We start from the raw sequence: 9,723 nt of genomic DNA, 5'->3' as shown, positions 1-9,723 counted from the left end.
AATGACGAGTGAAATCCGAAAGGTGCTCTTTGGAATATGGGCCCCTTTGCCCACCTAGGCTGCAAAAAAGTGTCACACATCTGGTATCTCTGTATTCAGGAGAAGTTGAGGAATGTGTTTTGGGGTGTCATTTTACATATACCGATGCTGGGTGAGATAAATATCTTGGTCAAATGCCAACTTTGTATAAAAAAATGGGAAAAGTTGTCTTTTGCCAAGATATTTCTCTCACCCAGCATGGGTATATGTAAAATGACACCCCAAAACACATTCCCCAACTTCTCCTGAGTACGGAGATACCAGATGTGTGACACTTTTTTGCAGCCTAGGTGGGCAAAGGGGCCCATATTCCAAAGAGCACCTTTCGGATTTCACAGGTCATTTTTTACAGAATTTGATTTCAAACTCCTTACCACACATTTGGGCCCCTAGAATGCCAGGGCAGTATAACTACCCCACAAGTGACCCCATTTTGGAAAGAAGACACCCCAAGGTATTCCGTGAGGGGCATGGCAAGTTCCTAGAATTTTTTATTTTTTGTCACAAGTTAGTGGAAAATGATGATTTTCTTTTTTTTTTCATACAAAGTCTCATATTCCACTAACTTGTGACAAAAAATAAAAACTTCCATGAACTAACTATGCCCATCAGCGAATACCTTGGGGTCTCTTCTTTCCAAAATGGGGTCACTTGTGGGGTAGTTATACTGCCCTGGCATTCTAGGGGCCCAAATGTGTGGTAAGGAGTTTGAAATCAAATTCTGTAAAAAATGACCTGTGAAATCCGAAAGGTGCTCTTTGGAATATGGGCCCCTTTGCCCACCTAGGCTGCAAAAAAGTGTCACACATCTGGTATCTCCGTACTCGGGAGAAGTTGAGGAATGTGTTTTGGGGTGTCTTTTTACATATACCCATGCTGGGTGAGATAAATATCTTGGTCAAATGCCAACTTTGTATAAAAAAATGGGAAAAGTTGTCTTTTGCCAAGATATTTCTCTCACCCAGCATGGGTATATGTAAAATGACACCCCAAAACACATTCCCCAACTTCTCCTGAGTACGGAGATACCAGATGTGTGACACTTTTTTGCAGCCTAGGTGGGCAAAGGGGCCCATATTCCAAAGAGCACCTTTCGGATTTCACAGGTCATTTTTTACAGAATTTGATTTCAAACTCCTTACCACACATTTGGGCCCCTAGAATGCCAGGGCAGTATAACTACCCCACAAGTGACCCCATTTTGGAAAGAAGAGACCCCAAGGTATTCGCTGATGGGCATAGTGAGTTCATGGAAGTTTTTATTTTTTGTCACAAGTTAGTGGAATATGAGACTTTGTATGAAAAAAAAAAAAAAATCAGCATTTTCCACTAACTTGTGACAAAAAATAAAAATTTCTAGGAACTCGCCATGCCCCTCACGGAATACCTTGGGGTGTCTTCTTTCCAAAATGGGGTCACTTGTGGGGTAGTTATACTGCCCTGGCATTTTCCAGGGGCCCTAATGTGTGGTAAATAGGTAAATGACCTGTGAAATCCTAAAGGTGCTCTTTGGAATATGGGCCCCTTTGCCCACCTAGGCTGCAAAAAAGTGTCACACATGTGGTATCGCCGTATTCAGGAGAAGTTGGGGTATGTGTTTTGGGGTGTCATTTTACATATACCCATGCTGGGTGAGAGAAATATCTTGGCAAAAGACAACTTTTCCCATTTTTTTTTATACAAAGTTGGCATTTGACCAAGATATTTCTCTCACCCAGCATGGGTATATGTAAAATGACACCCCAAAACACATTCCCCAACTTCTCCTGAGTACGGCGATACCAGATGTGTGACACTTTTTTGCAGCCTAGATGCGCAAAGGTGCCCAAAGTCCTTTTAGGAGGGCATTTTTAGACATTTGGATACCAGACTTCTTCTCACGCTTTGGGGCCCCTAGAATGCCAGGGCAGTATAAATACCCCACATGTGACCCCATTTTGGAAAGAAGACACCCCAAGGTATTCAATGAGGGGCATGGCGAGTTCATAGAAATTTTTTTTTTTTGGCACAAGTTAGCGGAAATTGATATTTTTAATTTTTTTCTCACAAAGTCTCCCGTTCCGCTAACTTGGGACAAAAATTTCAATCTTTCATGGACTCAATATGCCCCTCACGGAATACCTGGGGGTGTCTTCTTTCCAAAATGGGGTCACATGTGGGGTATTTATACTGCCCTGGTATTCTAGGGGCCCTAAAGCGTGAGAAGAAGTCTGGAATATAAATGTCTAAAAAAATTTACGCATTTGGATTCCGTGAGGGGTATGGTGAGTTCATGTGAGATTTTATTTTTTTGACACAAGTTAGTGGAATATGAGACTTTGTAAGAAAAAAAAAAATAATTCCGCTAACTTGGGCCAAAAAAATGTCTGAATGGAGCCTTACAGGGGGGTGATCAATGACAGGGGGGGTGATCAATGACAGGGGGGGTGATCAATGACAGGGGGGTGATCAATGACAGGGGGGTGATCAGGGAGTCTATATGGGGTGATCACCACAGTCATTGATCACTCCCCCTGGAAGGCTCCAGGGAGACGCCTGTATGTGTTTTGCAGATCCGATCCATCTATCAGTGGATCCGTAAAAATCATGCGGACATCTGAATGGAGCTTTACAGGGGGGTGATCAGGGAGTCTATATGGGGTGATAACCACAGTCATTGATCATGCCCCTGTAAGGCTTCATTCAGACGTCCGGATGCGTTTTGCGGATCCGATCCATCTATCAGTGCATCCGTAAAAATCATGCGGACATCTGAATGGAGCTTTACAGGGGGGTAATCAATGACAGGGGGGTGATCACCACAGTCATTGATCATGCCCCTGTAAGGCTTCATTCAGACGTCCGGATGCGTTTTACGGATCCGATCCATCTATCAGTGGATCCGTAAAAATCATGCGGACGTCTGAATGGAGCTTTACAGGGGGGTAATCAATGACAGGGGGGTAATCAATGACAGGGGGGTGATCAGGGAGTCTATATGGGGTGATAACCACAGTCATTGATCACGCCCCTGTAAGGTTTCATTCAGACGTCCGGATGCGTTTTGCGGATCCGATCCATCTACCAGTGCATCCGTAAAAATCATGCGGACATCTGAATGGAGCTTTACAGGGGGGTGATCAATGACAGGGGGGTGATCAGGGAGTCTATATGGGGTGATCAGGGGTGATCAGGGGTGATCAGGGGCTAATAAGGGGTTAATAAGTGACGGGGGGGGGGGGTGTAGTGTAGTGTAGTGGTGCTTGGTGGGACTTTACTGAGCTACCTGTGTCCTCTGTTGGTCGATCCAAACAAAGGGGACCACCAGAGGACCAGGTAGCAGGTATATTAGACGCTGTTATCAAAACAGCGTCTAATATACCTGTTAGGGGTTAAAAAAAACACATCTCCAGCCTGCCAGCGAACGATCGCCGCTGGCAGGCTGGAGATCAACTCTCTTACCTTCCGTTCCTGTGAGCGCGCGCGCCTGTGTGCGCGCGTTTACAGGAAATCTTGCGTCTCGCGAGATGACGCATATATGCGTGACTGTGCGCAGGGCTGCCACCTCCGGAACGCGATCCTGCGTTAGGCGGTCCGGAGGTGGTTAAAAATGCTACCAGAGAAAAAAAAAAAAATACTATTTTTAGCACCATTCCCCCCCCCCCCCCTGAAAGCATGTAGAAAATGTGTGCCCACAAAAATGCTACAATTGGAAAAAAAAAAATCTTAACAATTTTTAGCACCATTTTTTCCCCCTGAAAGCAAGGAAAAGATGTTTGACCCCAAAAATGCTACCAGACAAAAAAAATAAAAAAAATAAATGTACCACCATTTTTTTCCTGAAAGCATGTAGAAAATGTGTGTGCCCACAAAAAAGCTACAAGACTAGAGGGGAAAAAAACAATTTTTAGCACCATTTTTTCCCCCTGAAAGCAAGGAAAAAATGTTTGACCACAAAAATGCTACAAGAGAAAAAAAAATGACAAGCCAAAAGTACATAAAAACAATCTGTGTGAATGAAAAAGCAGTTGAGAAAAAAAAAAAAAAGTAGAAAGAAAACTTGAGGCCAATCTCTTCCCCCTGTTCCTTGCAGGGCAGTCCCGGCCGCCGCCGCTAGATGGTGCTGTTGGTCAGGCGTAGCGCGGATGCGCAGTGGCCGCCCGTCCTGCGGGAGCCCGGACTGTGTGCAGACTGTGCCAGTGCTGCATTAGGTTACCCCGCCCTCTTGCAGATAACACGGGCTGGGTTTCTGGCACCGAGTCAGCAGCAGCATCCTTAAAGCCCGTGGGATCTCCACTGCCGGGAGGGGCTGCTGGAGAAAGCTGTACGGGGGGGGGGGGGGGGGTGCTGTGACACGGTCCCAGGGCAGGATGCTGCTGTGCCCATGGAAGCCTGGCACTGCCCTCAGCACCAGTATGTGGTACCTGCAGCCATGAACACACCCTGTGTGCAGATATTTAAAGGAGAAGTGCTCAATTCCTTTATTATTTCACCTTATGGAACTTTATTACTCCCATCATTGTGCAATGAGAATCCAGCGCCTCCTCCTCCCCCTGCTGCTTGTTCACCACTCGTTTTGGGACAGAGGGGGCTGATACGTGTTCGCCATCTGTTCTCGGAGACCCTCACCCCTCGTAGTCATCTGCGTTCACAGCAGTGTCCATCGAGGAAGGAAGGTAGTCGCCGCGAGGCTATGGACTCGTGGCACCGGTATGGCGCTCTGTATGACTTTGCATCGATCCTGTATTCCTTCAATAGAAAAACGCAGCACGCCGTATTAACGGATGCAAATTTGCAGGCCTGTATTGACTACCGTGGGGAAAACTTGGCTTCTGATGGGGTGTTCACACTACCGTATTTTTGCTCCGCATCCCATCCGCAATTGTTATGCGTATCGGATGTGGACCCATTCCACATCTGTCCGCATCCGTATGTCCGTTCCGCAGCCCCACAGATAGAACACGTCCTATTCCAAAAATAGGCAATTTTTACTATGCCCCCCCCCCTCCAAAAAAAAAAAGGGTGCATCCATCTTTCTTGCAGATCCGCATTCTCCAGACGGCGGTCATGTGAATGCGCCCTTATACAGACTGCGTATGGGAGCACAATCCCATAGCACCCTCTCCACTCCAGCTGTTCTGAAACTACAACTCCCAGCATGCCCCATTCACTTCTATGGGCGATACAAGAACAGCCGAGCAATATGCCTGCTGGGAGTTGTAGTTTGACAGCAGCGCGGAGTGTCGAAGGTTGCTAATCGCTGCCATCGACTATGCCTGTTCCGTACGGCTCCTGAATAGGTTTGTGACAAGGGTATCAGCTCTGGGCTGATTTCAAGGGCAGGACAGGCAAGCGTTGGGGGACAGGCAGGAGACGTCCGGGACATCTGCTCCCTGTAGAGGTCATTGATGATGGCTTTCTGTTCATTTCCCCAAAATAGCACTGAGCAATGTCATCAACCCTCGCTGCCAGATATGTCTATCCCCGGCCCCCCTCCCCCCCTCACATTTACATTGTCGTTACTGTATGCACCATCCGTAGCCTCAGAAAAGCGCTGCTGCAGAGCATGAATCTTTAAACAAGCGGACCAAGCTTTCATGCGAACCATCCAGGAATGACGGGGTTAAAAACAGGGGGGGGGGGATCCATTGTGCAGGGTAACGCAGGGGATTCATTGTAGCCTTAGTCTTTTAACGCTTTCCTGCCTGGATTGTGCAAAGGATCAATAGATGAGGAATGTGTCACCGCCAGAAAGGAAGCGACGATACAATGGATTGTAAGGAGGGGTTGCCACGGTAACCAGATCAATAGCAGCGCTGGAAGTGAATGGCGACAGCTTCCCGAAAAACACAATGGGAAGAAGTTCCTACGCTCCCGTAGGGCTGAGGGTAGCATCTAGAAAGATTGTGCCGTGGGTGGGGTGGCAGTGCCGTCTGCCCCCGAGAGCTGCAGAGATTGATTCAAGGCAGAGAAAACATCTATCAACACGGGCACCTGCCAAGACGCGAGCAGACGGCGCTCCGACAGCGCAATCGACCCGCGCTCCCACACAACAGTTATAAAAATATTTCAGAGCATCCATAAGTGGGTTACGTGATGTGTAAGATGAAACCCCGCGTCCTGCGTCTACCGGACAGGGAGGTTATCAGATGTTACAGGGAATCAGCGTTTTCTTTACCCACGCCGTGGTTTTCTACCGATGGTGGGACCTCCGTGAAGCCCACTGAGCAGCACAGTGTCCCTGATTTTCTGCAAGGTCTCTTTGACGTGTCCATGATGACATCCGTGACAAGACGGTCTGTGGTTCATCTGTGAAAGAATCTGGGTTAGGTCTGTGTGTCCTCCGTATTCCACGGACACTGCTAGGCTGAGCGTATTCTAGCAATGATCCGTGAAAACCACCGACCAAAGCTGGCAGCCATGTTGCGTCTGTGGATTTTTTTCGCTGACCCATAGACTAAGATGCGTGCGAGGGATCCGTAAACACAGACGAAAATAGGACCGTGGAAAACCACTGAGGTGTGAATACACACATTAAAGTCAATGGAGGCCACGGACAGCCCATGAGCAGGCACATCAGCTCGTCTGTAGGGGCTCCTCACACGGCAGTGGTCCACGTCCGTGTGCTGGGACAACACGCGGATACATTGAACTCTATATACGCATTCAGACGTCCTGTTTTTTCCACAGACCACTGGTCCGCGGGAAAACCACGGGAGCAGGCACTACTTTGGTTCGTTCTGCGGACAGAATGTGCTCATTTAATAGGTCTGTGAAAACCGCCAACTGTGCAATCCGATGGTTCGTTTTTTAACTGATCCGATTCGTAGAAGATTGATAAAAAGCTTGGAAAAAGAAAAAGTTCCAGTGGATCAACCACAGTGAAGAAACGTGGAGACGTGTCCTGAACTCAGACCTTTGTGGAGGCAGAACTCGGATGCAAAAGGTCCAAGTTTTTGCATCCACAAAACGGACATGGACTTGTGAATAAGCCCTTGGAGAGGCTCTGCCTGGTACGGCATTTATCTGAATGGGACTGAGCCGCTCGTACGGACAAGCGGTCAATATAGGGAGTGCGGTGCAAGTAAAACGCATTCATTTGACTGGCATCCATACAAGTCGCATGGCAAAAAATAAAGAATAAAATGGCAAAACAGTAGTAATTTGCTGTAAAACTGTGCGCGGGGTTAATTACAGCTATAGCTACCTTCACATGACAGTGAAAAAAAAGCCATTAAAAATGGATCACTGCCAGGTTTTCATGGCCATTCTGTATCCATGTGTGCAGCCATTTTGTGTCCGTTTTTAATCCTTTTTTCATGGCCATTAAAAATTGAGGAATTTCATTGGTTTATTTTTTTCTAAGGATTCCAACCCCTGCACTGACATCAGTACACCGCCACAGTGACCCCAGTATCAGTAATGGACCCCTGGAGTGCCCCCAGTGTCTATAAAGTCCCCCATAGTAGCCCCAGTATATAAGGCCCTCCATAGTGCCACCCTGTATATAAAATCCCCCCAATAGTGTCCCCTGTATATAAAATGCCCCCTAACATTGCTACCCTGTATATAAAATGCCCCCAATAGTGCCACCCTGTATATAAATCCCTCCATAGTGCCCCCTGTATATAAAATATTTATTTTTCAAATGGTCATTAAGACCAGTAGTTGTCTCTTGGCTGACACGTGTGATGATTTCAAACTAAAACGTAACATTTATTATTCCTATAAATAAAAAAGAAGAACCACTATAATACACTAACATTTAAAATTATCAGCTATTATCTGTATATAAAATGCACCCTAACAGTCCCCTTGTATATAAAATCCCCCCAATAGTGTCCCCTGTATATAAATCCCCCCAATAGTGCCACCCTGTATATAAATCCCCCCAATAGAGTCCCCTGTATATAAAATGTCCCCTGTATATAAAATGCCCCCAGTTAGTGCCCCCTGTTTATAAAATGCCCCCTAACAGTGCCCCCTGTATATAAAATCCCCCCAATAGTGTCCCCTGTATATAAAATACCCCTAACAGTGCCCCCTGTATATAAAATCCCCCCAATAGTGTCCCCTGTATATAAAATACCCCCTAACAGTGCCCCCTGTATATAAAATCCCCCCAATAGTGTCCCCTGTATATAAAATCCCCCCAATAGTGTCCCCTGTATATAAAATCCCCCCAGTTAGTGCCCCCTGTTTATAAAATGCCCCCTAACAGTGCCCCCTGTATATAAAATCCCCCCAATAGTGTCCCCTGTATATAAAATACCCCTAACAGTGCCCCCTGTATATAAAATCCCCCCAATAGTGTCCCCTGTATATAAAATACCCCCTAACAGTGCCCCCTGTATATAAAATCCCCCCAATAGTGTCCCCTGTATATAAAATACCCCCTAACAGTGCCCCCTGTATATAAAATCCCCCCAATAGTGTCCCCTGTATATAAAATCCCAACAAGTGTCCCCTGTATATAAAATGCCCCTAATAGTGTCCCCTGTATAAAATCCCCCCAGTAGTGCCCCCTGTATATAAAATCCCCCCAATAGTATCCCCTGTATATAAAATCCCCCCAGTAGTGCCCCTGTATATAAAATCCCCCCAGTAGTGCCCCCTGTATATAGAATCCCCCCAATAGAGCCCCCTGTATATAGAATCCCCCCAATAGTGCCCCCTGTATATAGAATCCCCCCAATAATCTTATTATAAAAAGGCCCCCAATAATTCCCCCGGTATAAACAAGTCTCCCCACATAGCAGCACCAATTTTGCAAGGTAAAAAAACTCACCTTGCACTGGAGGAAGCTGGAAGGACCTGACGGTCCCAGTGTCATGGCGTCAGAGCACCAAGTCCTCTCTAAAGGGCATTTTCTGTGAACGACTTTTCCACACAAATAATACATCCACAGGATAGGGGATAAGTGTCTGACTAGTGGAGGTCAGATCATGGGGTCCCCCACAAATCACAAGAAAGAGGGTCCCACGTCCCGCATATAAATGGACCCTCGGTTCAGCCTGCAGCTCAGTTAAGCTTTACAGGACTGCGGGAGATAGCGGGTACAATGCATAACAACCTCCAGCAAGGCCCATATGAATGTAGCGCCAGAATGCGACCACTATGCCATTCAAAAACAGGAATACCCCCCCCCCCCCCGTTCATGTGAAAGGTGGGGGTCTCAGCAATTGGAACCCCACCAATCAGAGATTTATCACCTATCCTGTGGATAGCGGGTAAGTATTGTTCATAGGAAAACCATGAAGTTAAAGGGGTTGTCCAGGATTAGGAAAACATGTCTACGTTCTTCCAAAAACAGCACTACCCCTGTCCAAGGATTGTGTCTGATATTGCAGCTCATCTGTATTGAAGTCAATGGGGCAGAGCTGCAATACCGCACACAACCCGTGGACAGGGGTGGTGCTGTTTTTGGAAGAAAGCAGCCATTTTTTATTTTAAATCCTGGGCAACTCCTTTTTGCCAGGTGACATGGTTGCCATCAAAGCTTCCTCATAGACAGTCACCCATCTTTATCAGAGTCTTAAAGGGGTTTTGCAAAAATGTGGGGGTGTTTGGAACCCTCTTCTTGGGCAGACCTGTAAAAGGAAGCTCACATACCTGCTTCCCGGTGCCGGCTCCCCGCTCCTTCTCCTCCACGCCGCCTGCAGCCAATCCCTTTGCGTAATATGACCATTTGTCATGACGTGACCG

The sequence above is a fragment of the Bufo bufo genome, chromosome 7 (genome assembly GCF_905171765.1).
Source record: "Bufo bufo chromosome 7, aBufBuf1.1, whole genome shotgun sequence".
NCBI classification, from domain to species: domain Eukaryota; kingdom Metazoa; phylum Chordata; class Amphibia; order Anura; family Bufonidae; genus Bufo; species Bufo bufo.
Note: the sequence above shows the minus strand (reverse complement) of the source record.